Raw genomic sequence first — 15,931 nt, 5'->3', positions numbered from 1 at the left:
CACGGTCCTCGGGCTTCCTTCAGGATGAATCTGCCCCGCTCGGGCATTTCTTGTCGCTTGCGTTGTGTTTTTGCCGCCTGTGGGTCGCTGGTCGGAGGAAGGCRGCAGCGGCGCCCGCGGCCCTTCCTTGCCGTCCTCCCCAGGACGGGGAGATCGGGCACGGACAGGGCAGGCAGAAACCCTGGCCAAGAAACCGAAAAGACCCAGAGGGGCTTGGGGAGATCTCGGAGGGGAGCACATGTGCGAGCCAGGTGCTTTAAAACAGCTTTAAAAATGGTTGCCGGCAGCTGGAGGTGTCCCTCAGGGAGGCCGTGGGCTGCTGGGTGTAACGAAGCCGCCGGCGATGGCGACGCGTCGGCCCGGCCCTTGGCGGCCCTGCCCGGAGCAGCCGGAGGGGAAGCAGGCAGCCGCTGCCGAAACGCGAGGGGAAACGGGCTGAGGTGGAAACGGGGCCGCGGTGTCTTGGCGCCGTGCGGGAGGGAGGGGGCTTTTCCCTCCTCGCGCCTCCGCCRGGCCCGGTGTCGGCGTCGCCCTCGGCGAGGCCATCGCATCGCGTCGCGTCGCCTCAGCGCGGTGCGGGAGCAGCCGTCGTCCCGTGGACGTGGGATCCTGTGCCGTCGCGGGGGAGCTGTTTGGAAGAGTGCTGCTTGTGTCTTTTATTTTCGTTATTATTATTTATCGTCGTGCGGAGTGAGGTCTGTGGTGATGTTTCCACCGTGGGGATCGCTCAACACCGTATTTGAAAGGGAAATGCTGTGGGGGGAAGTTGGGACGATATGGTGCAGAGAGAGCACGCCACGAGCGGTCAGTGCACCGCTCTTATTTATTTATTTTCTTAATTTTTTTTTTTTTTTCCTTTCTGAATTTCCATGAGTTCGAGATGGCGATGACTCATGGCTTGGAATGCGCTTTAAATCCCCGAGGTGCTCGTTGCCGCCTACCATCACGTATTGAATTTCTGACATACCGGAGGGATGTCTGCAGAGAAACTCTGATGTGCAATTATAAAACGTTGTAGCTGCATGTTGTTTGCATAGGAGCCATTAGCATGGTATCAGCGTGGCGATAACGCCGCTTTCTTCTGGCTGCTGATTTCCCCCGGGCACGGCAGTTAAGCGACTGTGCTTTCTCTTCCCCTAGGATGTTGACACATGTGGACCAACAGTGACATCCTTTTCCAGCGATGCTGTCTTCGCTCCCTCCTGCGCTCAGACGCCTCTAGAGAGATTTTCTGCAGAAGGTAGGTCCTGGCAGTGCAGCTGGATGCCTGTCCTTTCTTCTATATTGCAAAAAATAAATAAATATAAAAATTAAAGGTTACTAGGGAGAACAGTAATGAGTCCGATGGCTACTAGCTGGCCGCTGGTGAGAGAGGGGATTAACCTGAGCTTGGTTTCCACTTGAAGAGACGATCGGGGAAACTCTCTAAAATGGAGCCAGGAGGAACGGTGCTATGAGTTGCCTTTGAGAGGGGTTTGGCAGCCGCAGGACGCGTTGGCTTGGATTGCGTAGACGTGTGTTGGAAGCAAACCTCTTTCTAAGGAAAATTCATGCTCCCTACCTTTTGTTTCGGCTTAGTCAGCATCCTCGTTTGAAATCTTTTCGAGCAAATGAATTAAAAAGGAAATTCCTGTGCAGGGGAGCGCAGCTAGTATAAACTTTTTGTGTATATTTAAATGTTGTGTGGGTCTCTCTCCCATCTGAAAAATTTTAATGACCTTGTATGCATTTAATTTGTACTGAAATAATCAGGGTGCAGCCCCTGGTACTACTATAAAATTGCTATCAATTTCTATCTTTTCTTCCCCCCCATCCCTCCCAAACTTTTAATTTACTTTACTTTTCCAAGAGGATTGACCTGCAGAACTCCCCAGCAAAGAGTGTAAATGGAGAAACTGAATACTTTTTTTTTTTTTTTTTTTTTAACAGGTAGGCTTTAAGAGATTTCATGCTTTTTATGAATATGTGGTTACCTGCAGTTCCCTTATGCTGTAACCTCTGGAGTGTCTCTTAAAGGTTTCCTGTGAATCTTTGCATCTCTCATTAAAATCCTTTGAGTTCTAGAAATGTGTGTCATAGTGCTAAATCTGTTTACAAAATTAGTGGCTGAGCAGTTTTTCAACAGACGTGGAGCCAGCCTTTAGATCGTTCCTGGCTGGGTAGTTTTGACCTCAGTTGCATCTTCTTGTTTTCTTCCAGTGCATTCCTCGCCATTTTTTTTTCTTTTATGTTTTTAACCCTTAATGCCACCAAGTGTTTCTCTTTGCAGTGATACTGTGGTATAACAACCTTGCATTTCTGCTGCTGGATGCTAAAACCCCAAATTCCTGCCATTTGGTTTAAGAGCACTGAATTGCTGGGAAGAGCAGAGAAAGGATAAATGAGTTGGGATCTGAGACTCTTCACATAGAAGACTAAAAGGTGTTTTCTGTTTCTCTGGATTTATGCCTTAGAGTCTCAGCAGTTACACTGAAACCCCAGAGTGACTGACACTGGCTTTGTATTAGCATGCAATATCTTTACCAGAAATCCTTGAACATTACGGGTCATTTGAATACCTTAAACAACATCTGTCAGGGATGTGGCTCCCAGTAAAATCATCACTATTTGTCTTGTTGATTCCCCTCCTGAAACCTCTCTCTCCAGGATTGGTAGAGCCTGGGGCCAGCTGGGGCGGCTGCTCCCAGTGCTGCAGCGTGTCCTGCTGCGGGACATCCGATTGCCTCCGAGAGCCCTGCAGCTTCTCCCCTGCCCACTGCAGCCTGCGAGGGAGCCGGGGACAGGTCTCCTGGGGAATAACTGCTGCTGTCAGCAGCTTTAACAGAGGAGTTAATGCTCCTAGAGGCACTAATTGCCATGTGCATTTGTGCTCTTGTGCTGGGGGAGAGCAGGGATGTCCCAAGAGCTCTGCCTCCCTCGCCTTAGAGCACTGTGTCCCTTTGCTCCCCCTTAGGCTGCTGTGGAAAGTGTGTCTCTCCAAATTGGTGGCAAGAGCAAAGAAGAAATACAATCCTTAGCATGTTCGAGGTTTGCTTTGCCTTGAGGCTATGGCTCTACTCATTTCACTTGCCTGAAGGATTTAATACTCTGCAGGGCTGATGTTCCTTTATAAGGAAGGTGCCCAAGTGATTATTAAGTCTCTGGGCAGGTAGCGAAAAGTGCCTCCAGTTGCAGCAAAATGAAACCATTCAGCTTGCGTCACTAGAGAGCAAGTAATGTCCCTGGAATGGCAGGTAAGGTATGTAGGGAGAAAAATGGGTTTTAAACCTTGTCAGGGAATGCAGCATTCATGAAAACAAAGGGCTGCAAAGCACTGCCCAGAGCAAGGGAAAAAGCTGTACACGCTGGGTAGTTTTCCCCTCTGTTCTGCCAGCATCCCTGCGCAGCCCTTTCGTGGCTCAGACCCTGAGGCTCTGAATCCAGGCTGCTGGACAGAGCCAAACGATGGAGGAGCGTCCCCTGGAAATCGTACTTGAGAGTATTTTACATGGAATTATTTTAAAATCTAGGAAAGTGCCCTGGATTCCTGGCACAAGCAGGAAGGCAGAGCAGAATCTGAAAGGGGTGTGTGTGTGTGTGCGCTCTGTAAGTGCCTGCGATGCTCCTAGCATGGCTGTGGGACCTCAGCACGAATGCCGCCCGGGAAGCAGCGCGACAGAGGAGGCGGAGGATGCCGCTGCAGAGCGAGGAGGTGCCCACTGCTCCGTCCAGCTCTGCCCTCGCTCCTGGCTGTCCGAGGGCACTGCACCACCTTCTTGCCTTTCCTCCTGCCCTGTGGTCACAGGAGCCTGGGAGGGATGGGAGGTGAATGCCCCCTCTGTAAGAAGAGGCAGAGACTGGCGTTGAGCAGGAGGTTAAGAGACAGGAGAGGAGAAAGTAGATGAGGCGAAGGCAGCTGGAGGCACAGCATGCCTTCGTTTGGGTTGGGGCGGAGGTTTGGGGCTCTGGGGAAGTGGTGCTCCCCCCTCCCCCCCCCAAGCAATTCATGCCCATCACTGAAGTAAATGTACAGTATCCTCCTATTAAAGGAAGCGTGGGTTTGCTTCACAACTGGTTCCTTTTCGTGTTCTTCTACCTTCCTCTCCCTTGCCTGCAGCACCTGCCCTTTGGCCTGGGCTGTGACTTTTAGGTACATTTTCCCCCCTTCCCAACCACCACCCTCTGGTTTGTGTAATGCAACATGCCTTTCCCCTCCCAGACCCCTATTCCTTTTTACATGGAATTAAACCAGGACAGAATCTAACTTTTTGTGCTCTGTATGTATCAAGGGGCTTACTGTGTGACCCCAACATGAGAACCGTAGCCTCCTTTAAAGGGGTGAGTTTGACGGAAAAGACCGATTGCACACAGTCTGTTTTCATGTTGGAGCCTTCATAGCCTACACTGCAAAACACTCTAACGTGAGCTAGATGGAGGTGATAACACTTCAGAGAGCGGGGTGATGGCTGCTTTTGTGCTGGCGAGGAGAGGAACCCTGTCTGGCAGCACAATTGTGGCATTCCCCTATCTCGGTCTGCAAAGGTTGTGGGTTAGCGTGGCGACGGTGCTGCGCTGGCAGGGAGGGAGGAGGAGGAGCTGCTGCTCATAGATCGGAGAGGGGCAATGGGCATCTCTTACAGGTGGGGGATAGTTACAGCTGAAGCGAGTTAGATCTGACAGTCTAGGACATAAATGTTTGGAAAGCTACAGAAAGACCCTCTTAAAGGATTGTCTCCTGTATGGTCTGACGTCTTGAAACTTGTAGTGGAGATACGGGCAGGCTTTTCTTTGGTTATTTTCCTTCTTTTTATGGTAGAAATACTAGGGCACGAGGACCTGTTTGGACATATGTGTTTAACTAGGAGGAAAAAGCTGATGACACTGGTGTTGTAACCACAACCTAACTGACAGTTTCCTGCTGCTAGTAACTTTCTGTAGATAAAAACCTCCTTCATTTGTGTTTGTCTGTCTGTGCTGTTTAAATATCTGAGGAAGATTCTGCTCTTTTGAGGGGTCTTGTTTTTGACAAAGTCTTTGTAGTTGTTTGGAGGATGGTGGTAGAGAGATCATTGCAGAACTAATAAAAATTCTGGACCAGTGAAGTGCAGAAGTCTATTTAATGATCTTGTATAACTTAAAACCCAAGAAGCAACCCCATTTAATATGTGTCAGACTGGTTGTGCAATTAAATTTGCATGTACAAAGCTCTATTTCTGGGGAGGTAGGTTATAATCACATGAACCTATCTATGCGTTCGAGACCTTTTCATCCTATATCTCCATGGGATCATTACTTGCTTTTAATTCTCCTTCCCATCCCCTTCCCCCCACCCTTCTCCACTCTGATGTGTAAAATATCACGGCTGCAAAAATGAGAGTCCTTCTTTCCCTGCTGTTTCCACTCCAGCTGGAAAACTTGGACAGATCCTTCCCTTGTGGTTTGTGATACTGTAAATAAAGGCTTGGGAGGTCACACGTTTTCCATCTCAAGTTATTTTGATTCCAGTGCTGGAAKGGGGGGGGGGGGGAAGAGGGTGGAGGGAAATTAAAAAAAGCAAAACCCCAAACTGTTCTGGTTTATTGTGGGAAAAACAGCTCATTAATACTAAGGGAAAACAATGGAGAAAAAAAGGCCTTTACAAAGACTGTCTCTGACCAAAGCTGAGACTTGGAGAGTCAGGGTCAAAATCTGCAAAGATATCTTCTCTTGAAGTCTTAAAAGAAAAGTTATCTGAAAACTAACGGCTCTGAACACCTAGCTCCTGTGATCTGGTGCTGTTTCTGGATGCTTCTGAAAAATTTGCTGTCTGTCTATAAAAGTGTGTTGACATAACTCTATAAACATTATTGGTGAGTAATTTTACCTATGTTCACAATGAGTGGACTGTATGAATACTGTTACTCATTTGTTTAAATGTCAGTTAAGTGGAGGAAATTCTGACCCTAGGTCTTGCTGGCTGTGATGTATCTTCTGGCTCATCTAGTCTCTGCTTATAGCCCAGGATGGTACCTCATGGTCCAGGGCGTGATGGGTGGATAATATTTAATATACACCTGCTCCAGATAATGATATAGTTCTGCCTTCTGAAAATCAGCACAGAATCGTGGTGTGTTCAGGCAACTGTTACTGTTGTTGTTTGAGGCTGGCCTCCTGCATCTGGCAGGCTTGGTCTCCTCACCACTGTTCCTTTCCATGGTGGTGTTCAAGGCTTTGAATATTTGCAGAAAATACTGCTTGGGTTTAAACTTCTATTTCATGTTTTTACTTTAATTCTGTTTTGGTTTTACTAAGAAACAAGAGCTCAGAACAAGTTCCATTGGGCTTTATTACAGGCTGGTGATATGCAGAGTATGATTAATATTGGCTTACTATGGAGAAACTAACAGTTACCGGCAATTCTGTGTCACTTATTTTTGTTTGACTTTTGAAGAGGCCTTTTCCTGGTAAAGACTTTCTTGTTCTTTTTTRTCAAAACAGGATATAAAATGTGAATATAATTTGTCACTACAGAGCTCGCATTGTACCTTGATACTGCAGAAGTATTTCTTTTTTCCATAAACCATTATATTTATAAGTGTACAGCAGGAACAGAAGAGACACATTCCACCATCTAGATGTTAATCTCTGTACAGGATAGTCTTTAGATTCAATAACTTTTCTAACCTGATCTTCTGTGTGTGGTTTTTTTTTTTTTTTTTCTTTTTAATGGCACATGACATATGGACATAAAAAATAATGGCCCAATTTCACCCCTGCTGTAGCTCATTGACGTCATTAAAGCTACAGCAGGGATGACTTGGCCCAGATTCTTTAAAAATAAGACCTAATGAACAACCCCTCATGGAAAAGCTCTATAGAGAAGGTTGTTCTGAGCATAGAAACAGATGCTAGGTAATTCACTGTGACATTCGATTAAAATTCCCATTGGTTCCATTCCTGTGAAATAGGGGTAGGGCTTTCTGAAGGGGGCAGCAAGACATGTGCTTGCAGACTCATTTTTACAATACCTGAAGAGTGCTATGGAAAGGGACAACTAATCAAGGGAGAGAAGGCCACCTAAAGAGAGACAGTTCAGGGTGGGTGTGCTTAGCAGTCCTGACTTGCTTGGGAGTCCTCGGAGACCTTTTCTCTTCCCTGAGACTGGGCTTTGCAAGTTCATGAGCCGAAAGATGGAAACCATGGTAGAAAGGGTAATGTGATGCTTCTTCTAAACAAATGATCTGTGGAAAGCTGATGCCTTGAGCAGATTTTTAGGAAGGTGGTTGTATCTCTCTTGTTCCCTACAAGCTAAGTTCTCCTTTCTCCTCACTGCTTCCCAAAACTGATGTTCACTGCCTATGTCAAAATACTGTCAAATGAGGGCTAGCTGTCTGAAAATGGCAGCTTGCTTTTTCCCAGCATTAAGGGGCAGTCCCGGGCTCAATATCTCAGGGTAGATCTAAGGTACAGTTGCTTTTGCTGGCCCAGTTTCCCCCTTGATAACTTGCCCTAGAAAGAGAAGTTACAAGCAGTATAGGTGAAAGAGGGCAGTACAACCCATGGCAAAAATGATGATCAAGCTTGACTTAAAATGATCAGTTCAAACTAAAGTAAAATGTACTTTCTGAATCTGTGCAAACTGAAAACAGACAAATGCAAAAAGTTCTTAAGAGCTGTTGACTATTTTCCAGTTACTAAAATAGGAGGTAGCAATTCATGGATGGCAGTTCTGAAAAATCTTTAGACTAATTTACAAAGTGAGTGTTTTGCTTGAAATTATTTATAGCTGTGAGAGGAAACACTGTTTAAAGAGCAGTGGGGGCCCCAAAGCCGTATTGGTAATGGGTGACTGCTTGATCACTATTTGCAGTGCTGATTTGCATTGCAGAGGGCATCAGTGTAACTCACTGAGCTGAATTCTTGGCTCTTGGGTGGTGACAACTGTATCTGGCCAAGGCAGGTTCTTCTGCAGTTCGGAAGAATAATTATCTGATTTCTTGGACTATGCCATGCTCTTCTGGTCTATTGAATATAACTGCAAGAACACGCAGTTCCCAAGAAGGAAAATGCTTACTGTGTTTTTGGTGAGATAACTGTAGTGTGAATGTGTGACAGCTGAAGCTGACTTGGGGGAGGGAGGAAAGAGCACTTTTGTCTGCTTATAAGAGCGTGTTCATTTTATGGGAATTTAAGTAGGAAAGTTTTCTGCAGTCTAAAGCCAGAAGAGTGTCAAAGTGACATTGACTAGTATAAATAGTGAAGGGAGAATTAGATCTTTAAAATATATTCAGTCTTTTGATTAGTCATCCAAAACTCTGCTGGTAAAACAGGGAAAGAAATCTGGGCTTAACCTGATAAATGTCCTTCTAACTGTGCAAGTGTCAGAAAAAGCTAGAACTTAATTCATGGTATCCAGAGAGACCATGTATCAGCTGGCAGCAGCCTTGTAAGGAAGAGCTCTAATGTCAGTGGAGGTAAAGGGGGGAAAAGGTAACTGAAAACTCTGCCTTAAGGGCTTTTGGAAGCAAAAGATGTTTGGTGTAATGCAGATAAGGATGATGCTGACTTTTTTTTATTGCATAGACTAGGACCTTATCAGAGGAGCCTAATGTGCTTTGAGATTTTCTTCCCTTATATTGCCTTCCTTCACCTGCTTCACGCTCCCCTATGTTATGTCAGTAGAGCTATTTAGGGCTTCATCCAACTTGCACTGAGGCCAAAAGCAAAACCTGATAGATTTTAACAGAACCAGCCCTGGAACTTTAGGTCRTTGGAGCTGCCACCGGCTCTCTCCATCCAAACCGATCAGCAGCACGGGTTGAACGTGTGAGTCTGTGTSAGCTAATAAATGCTCTGGTACTGGAGAGAAGGGTTCAAGGGAAAGTTCAGGCTGAGTAAGGGAATTTATGAAAATCCTTAAGTTATATCTTTTGAACTGACCCATAGCGGTTAATTTTCCAGAAGCAGATTATTACCTTTTAATGAGTCTTAGTGGCGTACCAGGCCCCTGATATAGCAATGGGTAGTTTCTGGAGTGTATGGTATAGAGATCCTTGTCTTCCAGTCAGATGCATGTTTCCTTCTGCTCAAAATACGACTTTTGGGAAGGTGTAAAATTGTTAACGGGCAGAAGCAAACACACGTGCACGTATACAAAGCACCTACATCCCTCTAAAGCAATGCCGGTTTCTTCTCTGTGGGCTCAGGGGAGCGTGTCTCATGCGGTCCTCCACGGCTGTGCTGGGAAATTAAGTGCTGTATCCAAGTGTTGTTCTGTGTCCTTTGCAGCATCTGTGTGTGGATGCACACGTCGCCCAGCGCTCCCTGGGCTGCGTGCCGTTGTCCGGGAGAGGACCTCAGGTGGGTCCTAGCACTGCAGGTCTTCTGGCTGCTGTGGCTGAATGCCGGCCGCTTTTAATTGCACATCAGTTGTAAAGCTTCAGATGGAAACTGCGCCGGCTCTTAGGAAGGCAGCGCGTTCTGCAGTCCCAGCTGGTGCTAATCTCCGGGCACGGGCTTGCGGGCTCTGAGTTGAGAGAAAGATGCACCGGCATATGTATTGACAGATTTTTCTCTTACCCATCTTGTTTAAGAATAGTGAGTTAAAATCAATATGCAGATCAGGAGTGCTCTGAGTATCTAAAGAAAATCCTTTGACTGCACTATATTTGCATCAGCCCAGCAGTTGTGTTTATTAAAAAAAAAAAAGGGGGGGGGATGCAAATACAATATTTATTCAAATTAGAAAGAAATTTGGGTAAGAAGTTCTGGAGAAAGGGGAATGGCTCAGTGCTAGAGGAGAGCTTTCAATTTATTTGATTGGAAGTTTTAATCTATTCTGGATGGTTTAACTGCCAAGCTCGAGAGCAATAGGCCTCACTTACTAAGTGCTTAGGTTCCACTGGCTGCTCTTAAGTCCTTATAGAGGCCCATAGGGTTTCAGTATATTCTTAAGAGCTGATGGAGAGGAACAAAGAACGAGGCGAGGGAAACTTTCTGGCAGCACTGTTTGTATTTGTAAGAGAACTGTCCAAGAAAATAACCTTGAAATTAATTTGAGCTATTTCCTTGATCAACAAGTCTAGTTTGTCTGCTAATTCTCTAGACAGCTAGACTGCAATCTGCCAGTGAAAGTTTGGTGGTGGKGGGGTTTTTTTGTTTCTTCTTCCTGAGGTTTATTTCGATGCATTATGTTTCTAGGTAACTRTTGAAGGTTATTTCTGGAAAAGGCTGCCAGAATGTTAATTAACATGTGCATCGACCGAGGCAGAGTCCCTTTTGACAATTTGACTGCTCCTCTGTTCCCTCAAAGCGGGGCAGTTACTGCTCCCCTCCCTGCCCGCACTGGGCCTGGAAAGAACTGTGCCAATAGCAGAGATGTCRCAGCACGATTAACTTGCTAGATGTGCCCAGTCCATTTTATCAAAATGAGCTGTGGTCTTGGATTTAACATGCTGTTTCATAGCTAAGATAAGAGGCACATGAATTAGATTATTGTTGGAAAAAAATAGAGGGGCGCTGATATAAATGCTTCTGCGAGGAGTTTAACGAAGCATTAGTAAGTCGTCTTACATTTGYGAACAGCAGCGGTCAAAGTACTATCCTGGAAGAGATGCTTTCCACATGATACTAACTCCAGTCATTAAAAAAGCATGAATCAGATTAAGAAACGTAGGGTTTTTTTAATTTGCCTCTGAGTCTTCAGATGTCACGTCAAGCTTTAATGAGCAGCTGTGCTGGCAAGTAGCTACAGCTTGAAATGGAAGCAGAGGACGTGGGCGAGGATGCTCCTGCCTGAGTGTCTCGAGGACTGCCCCTGCCTTGGCGCCTGTGGACCACGCTGCCGCCCCACCAAGCTGATGGTGGCCAAGGGTGTTGCTGCGGTTTGTGGAGCTGGGGAAACGTTCAGCGGAGGGGCGGTAGCCTGGACCGCGGAGGAAGGTGCACAGGAGCATGCCTGGCTGCGCTGGGGGCTCTTGCAGGGGAGAGTCCAGCCTTAGCAGGAACATGACAGGTCTTGTGACTTTGAAAGTTGGCAGCTGACTGTGTTGGCCCCAAGGTCTCTTAGGTGGTCGTTTGATACCATAATTTCAGGTAGACTTTTTAATACTACTTCCTCTCGCTTTTGGCCATTTCCTCTGCACGTGGAATAAAATTCTCGCGTCACTTCTCCTTTGCCCCAAGTCGGCCTGTGGGGCGCACATCCCCGCTGCTGCGAACGCCCTGCTGCGCTTCCTGGGGCTCGGGGCAGCGGTGGAGTGCGATGGGGTCAGGGAGGTGCGGTAATGGGCTCACCAACATCAGTGCCTCAGCTTTGGACATCCCTGCTTAACATGCAAAATGTCATCTAGAATAATTAGTTTTGTTCTTCCATGTCAGAGGCAGCGACCTGTGGTTTTCTCTCTCGCTGTGTTTTGAGAACGTGGACGCGTAACGTTGGCCTTGTGCCGGTGATTTTGTCGTGAGGAGCCACGCGGAGCAAGGCGCTGAGGTGTCCCTGTGCAAGGACGTGGGGCAGAGCACGACGGCTCCGCAGGGTTGTGAGCTCCCGGTTGCTCGGGAGGGCACGGATCGTCCCAGCGCTTGGGCAGWGCTCAGTGCTTGCGTATCTGTGCTGAGGGCCGTTTCCCACGGCTCGCGCTCGGGCACGAAGGCATATTCTCCCAATATGCCAGGTTGTAGCGGTATGATCCCAGGTTTCTGCTGCTGGAAAAGCTGCCTGCCTTTTACATCTGCCCTTGTTCTGTGCTGGCAAAACTTGTGTTTAACTTTGCGGCATGCTCAGTGCAGCACCTGCTGTCTCTAGGTAGCTGTACTTAGTCGTCTTGTTATCCCCATGAGTGTGTGTGAGCGATAAAGGCCAGGCTGAAGAGGACTAGGATCCGGATACTTGGGAACTGGGCAAGGCTTTGCTTTGGGGTTGTCTCTTGTAAGAGAGAGAGCTGAAACAGTACCTGGATCTGCTTCCTTAAAGACCTAAAAATACTCTTTTATTGACTCTCTGGGCTTTGTGAAATCTTAATGGAAGAATGTGACAAAACCATTCGGATAAGACAACAGTAGGAAGTGGGAAGCTTATAGTTGCCTTTCTATGACAGGAAATAGCTCCCTGTGCTGTTTCCCTGCCCTCTCTTTTTAATATAAGCTAGCCTGTGTCATGAGTGCACGTGCTGACCCAGTAGTGCGGTTGCTTTCAGGACCCTCACGGGCAGATCCTGTGGCACATAACTCTTTATAACAAATGCAACGTGGCATGACAGGGACATGCCACCTGCAGATTTGCTGCCAAACCTGCAGCTGCCTGGAGCTCTCGCCGGTGGTGCGTCCCAGTGGAGACGTGCCGCCTCGCCAGTGCGGCATCATCTCTGCTGTTGCCACCCAGCAGTGGCCTTCCCCTCATAGAAAAGTAGGATTTGGGCAACCTGCCTTCCATTAGCAGTCTCATAAGTCTCCATGCCATGCTAGTTTAAGGGAAGGCAGCCAGCAATTCTCTAGCTTCCTACCCAACAGCCGTCGCAAGCCCTGAGCGTGCCACCTACCCGCTTTCCTTGCCTGCAAAATCTCCCTCTTTCCCTCTATCGCATCGGAGTTGGGCGTAGAAGCGGAGCCAGGGTGGCTGCCGGCTGCCCGCTGGCGTTGGCAGCCTCRAGGCAGAACGACTGCGGGTGCCGAGGTGTCGCCTGGGCTGTCCCGAGCTGCCCCCGGCGCTAATGGTGCTGCTCCCTGACGCAAAAGCAGGCGAGAAGCCCTAGCCAAGGGCTAAGCTACATCAAGCGGCGCTTTCACAAGTTAAGCTGATTGCAGATCTCTCATAAATAAATCTTTCTGTATTAATAAATAAATGCTTGCGATGGTTGCTTTATTTTAGTGCGCGGAAGCTTTCAGGAAGAAAAACTTCCCGAATGAGCCATTTGTACAGTCTCTGCTGACTTTTAAAGATCAGTGTCATTAATTGAATTCTGCCCCTTCCATTAGAGCGGAGTGTGCGCTCTTCACTTGCGTCTCGGTTGATGCACTTGAAAGGGTGTGGGAAGGGATAAAATATTCATAGCTGCTTGCGTTGCCTCTGGGGCCGTTGGCTTATTAGGTTGTGTTTTGGGGTAGTGGGCAGCCCTTCCATGCAACTTTTTTGTATGTCAAAGTGGTGTTGGGTCTTTGAGGTGGGGAAGGTTTCCCTGCGGAGGTGTATGGAGCAGCTGTTGGCTGTAGAGGCCTGGCTAGGTGTTTGCTGCTGACTTCTGTTTTTTGTTTTTTCTGCAAAATTTCTTTAAAATACATGGCCTATGTATCACGAGCTGGAGTCTTCTCATTTCTCCAGGGAATGATACTTTTTTGCGGATGTACCTCACCTAATCCAAAGCATTGCAAACATAATAATTAAGATTTGTTCTCACTGCTTAATTTCTGCATTTGATAGGTGGGGAGACAATAGCTCGTTCTCTGAGATTGTGCTTTGTCTTTTGAAAATAATCWTGCCAGTTTTACATAAATACAGTATTACAGCCATCCCTTTTTAGCCGCTGATTAGAGGGTCCTTTGTGAAGTGTTGTCTGTTCCTGACATAATTTAATTAACGTGGAACCAGTAAAATTCCTATGGAAACAAAACAAGAGCAAATTTAATATCCGATARATGTGTATTCTGGGCTATGAAAGTAAACACAAAACTAATTTCTTAATGGGACSACTAGAAGAAGAACAACAACAAAAAATSTGCAGAGACAGGGTTATATGCCTCAGCTAGAAATGTATGTTTGTGGATATAATTAAACTTTAGCTAATAACATATTGTCCTCAGTCTTGGCGAAGAACTCTCTCTGGGCTGTAGCTAAGTGCCCAGAGCATTTTTGCTAGATTAACTTCTCCGTGCAGCATGGTCTAGAGCTTTCAAGGCACTTGGAGACCTCGGGTGGTGCCTTGCGTTTCGGCCYGTTCCTCGCGTCGCTCCGGCAGCAGGACGAGCCCTTTCCTGCAGCGGGGTGGTGGGGAAACGGGCTCCTGCCCCGCCGCGGAGGCAGCCTTYGGCAGCGCGTGAGGAGGTGATGCTTCGCGATTCACTTTTTGCATTGCAAATCCTGTTTCATAAGTAATGTTTCCACTGATACATTAAATGATTTATTATCTCTGAGAGCTTTTTTTTTTTAGTCTTTTTTCACCTCGGAAAAAAACAAAAGAAGATCACAGTGGTTTTTAAAGCTCTGTGCTGTGTATTATATGATTAAGTTGCAATTTCGAAGTGACGCATTTGTGCRTATAATTTTCAGGACCATCTTTGGTTTTGGGATCATAAATGATGGTTCCAGCAGTAATGAAGTGCTGTGCTACTTAATATGCTCCTATCATTGTGCATGTCTTTTGTTTAAATTATTAAATCACGGTGGCTATGACTATAATAACGTGCTTGTTTTCTGTCTTGGAACAGGGGGAAATAATTTTATTTAGCTGGCATAATGTAATTGTAAGATGCCTGTGGCTTTGAGTGGAAGGGGGAGGTGGTGCAGGTGGCTGGCAAGGCAGCGCTGTGCACTGGCAGGTTCTCGGCAGCAAATCCCGCTGCCAGGGAGCGGCAGCATATTTGTTTTTAATGGAATGACTTGTGAGCAAACACTGCGATGTTTATGATGGCGAGGAAGGCACTGGAAAAATTCAGGCTGTAAAATCCCACTCGTTAAGGGGAGCAGCGTGCGTCGCCGGCTCAGTCAGGTGCGTCTCAGGGGAGGAGGTGGAGATCCGAGATGCTGCTGCCGGAGTTGTGATGGGCAAAACTCTCTGCTCTGCACCTCGGGAGCCCGTTTGCGGAAGAGCAGCTGTCTGCTTCGGGGCTGTCGGTGAAGGGCTTTGAGATCCTCTCATGCAAAATGCTTTAAAAATAAAGTGTTTATTTCCCTTTTTGAAGGGAAAAGATGCATGAGGGTTTCTTGAATGGGGATGACTGCACCTATTCAAATATGATTTGATAAGTGAAGTGTAAAGGCCCTGTGAAATGACCTTCTGCAAAACACACAAGCGGCTGAGCCATTTGTGCTTTACGCCTTGCTACCYGTCTTTGTGTCTCCTGTTCGTGCCGTCCGTTAAAGTAGTCCCCTGCGCCCTGTAGTTTTGGGGTTGATGATGGATAGCTGAGCRGTGCGCGCGGGAAGGAAGATCTCCGTTTGGATAGAAGGTGTGCTTTTCGCTGCGTACGCTGTCCCGTGGGTGCGGGGGAGAAGCCCTTCTGGTTCGCACGCTTTGCTTGCGGCGGGTGCTGCGAGGGGCTGGCGCTGCCTGCGTGTGCCCCCCGCGTCCCGGCTGGGGAGGCGTCCTGTCCCCCGGAGCAGTCGCCRCTTCCAAGGTCGCGAGCGGACTGTGGCTTCTCCCCCGTTGCATCCAGAGGGTTTTATGAGCTGTAAAACTTCTCCGGAGAGCTCAAGGGTGTGACCAGCTTGTAAGTGTGGATGAAGTGGTTTTTCTTTTCTGATTCGGGGCTGAATCCATCCTGAATATCTGTTTGACACTTCTGATGGCCAGCAGGTCCGCAGGAATTTTTTCCCCCCCCTTCAGTCCATATTGCATCCAAGCCCTGGCGTTTGCCACCGGTGGCTGAGGCTTTGCTGGGGATCCCCGGAGGACTGGGCACAGGAAGCGATAAAACTTTATTGGAGTTCGTTCCTTTAGTCTGTGCGAACTTGTTATGAGGAATGAGCTTGCGTGTTTGGTGGAACAGCTCATGCCAGCGTCTCTGCGGCTGGGCTCCGCTTCGGGGAAACGCACCTTGTTCCCAGCCCGAGTGGCACTTTGCCCGGCTGGGGCGGCTGCTCCTGCCTCGCGCCCGCAAACCGGCCGGTGCGGAGGCTCCTCCGGCTCCCGTGTTTCTCCGCTCAGCCCAGCCAGGAAGCGAGCTGGCTGCCTGGGAGAGACGCTCTCCGTGGCGGGGCATTGGCCAAGCAGCCCGTCGGGAGCTGGCAGAGAGCAGCCGGGCAGGTAGGAGCCGTCGG

General features: G+C 47.8%; 1 protein-coding gene across 1 annotated transcript in view; it reads left to right on the top strand.

The window, feature by feature from the left end:
* The first annotated feature begins 1,111 nt into the window (after positions 1-1,111).
* Positions 1,112-15,931, top strand: part of PITPNM2 (phosphatidylinositol transfer protein membrane associated 2) — a 121,569-nt gene continuing 106,749 nt past the window's right edge. Inside the window, exon 1 of the mRNA XM_026058828.1 lies at positions 1,112-1,240. The gene's annotated coding sequence lies outside the window, so the exon portion shown is untranslated. The remainder of the gene's footprint in view (positions 1,241-15,931) is intronic.

This window comes from Apteryx rowi, unplaced genomic scaffold, assembly GCF_003343035.1.
Source record: "Apteryx rowi isolate R43461 unplaced genomic scaffold, aptRow1 scaffold_15, whole genome shotgun sequence".
NCBI classification, from domain to species: Eukaryota; Metazoa; Chordata; class Aves; order Apterygiformes; family Apterygidae; genus Apteryx; species Apteryx rowi.
The sequence above is the reverse complement of the archived record's forward strand: the minus strand, read 5'-3'. Positions and strand labels throughout refer to the sequence as shown.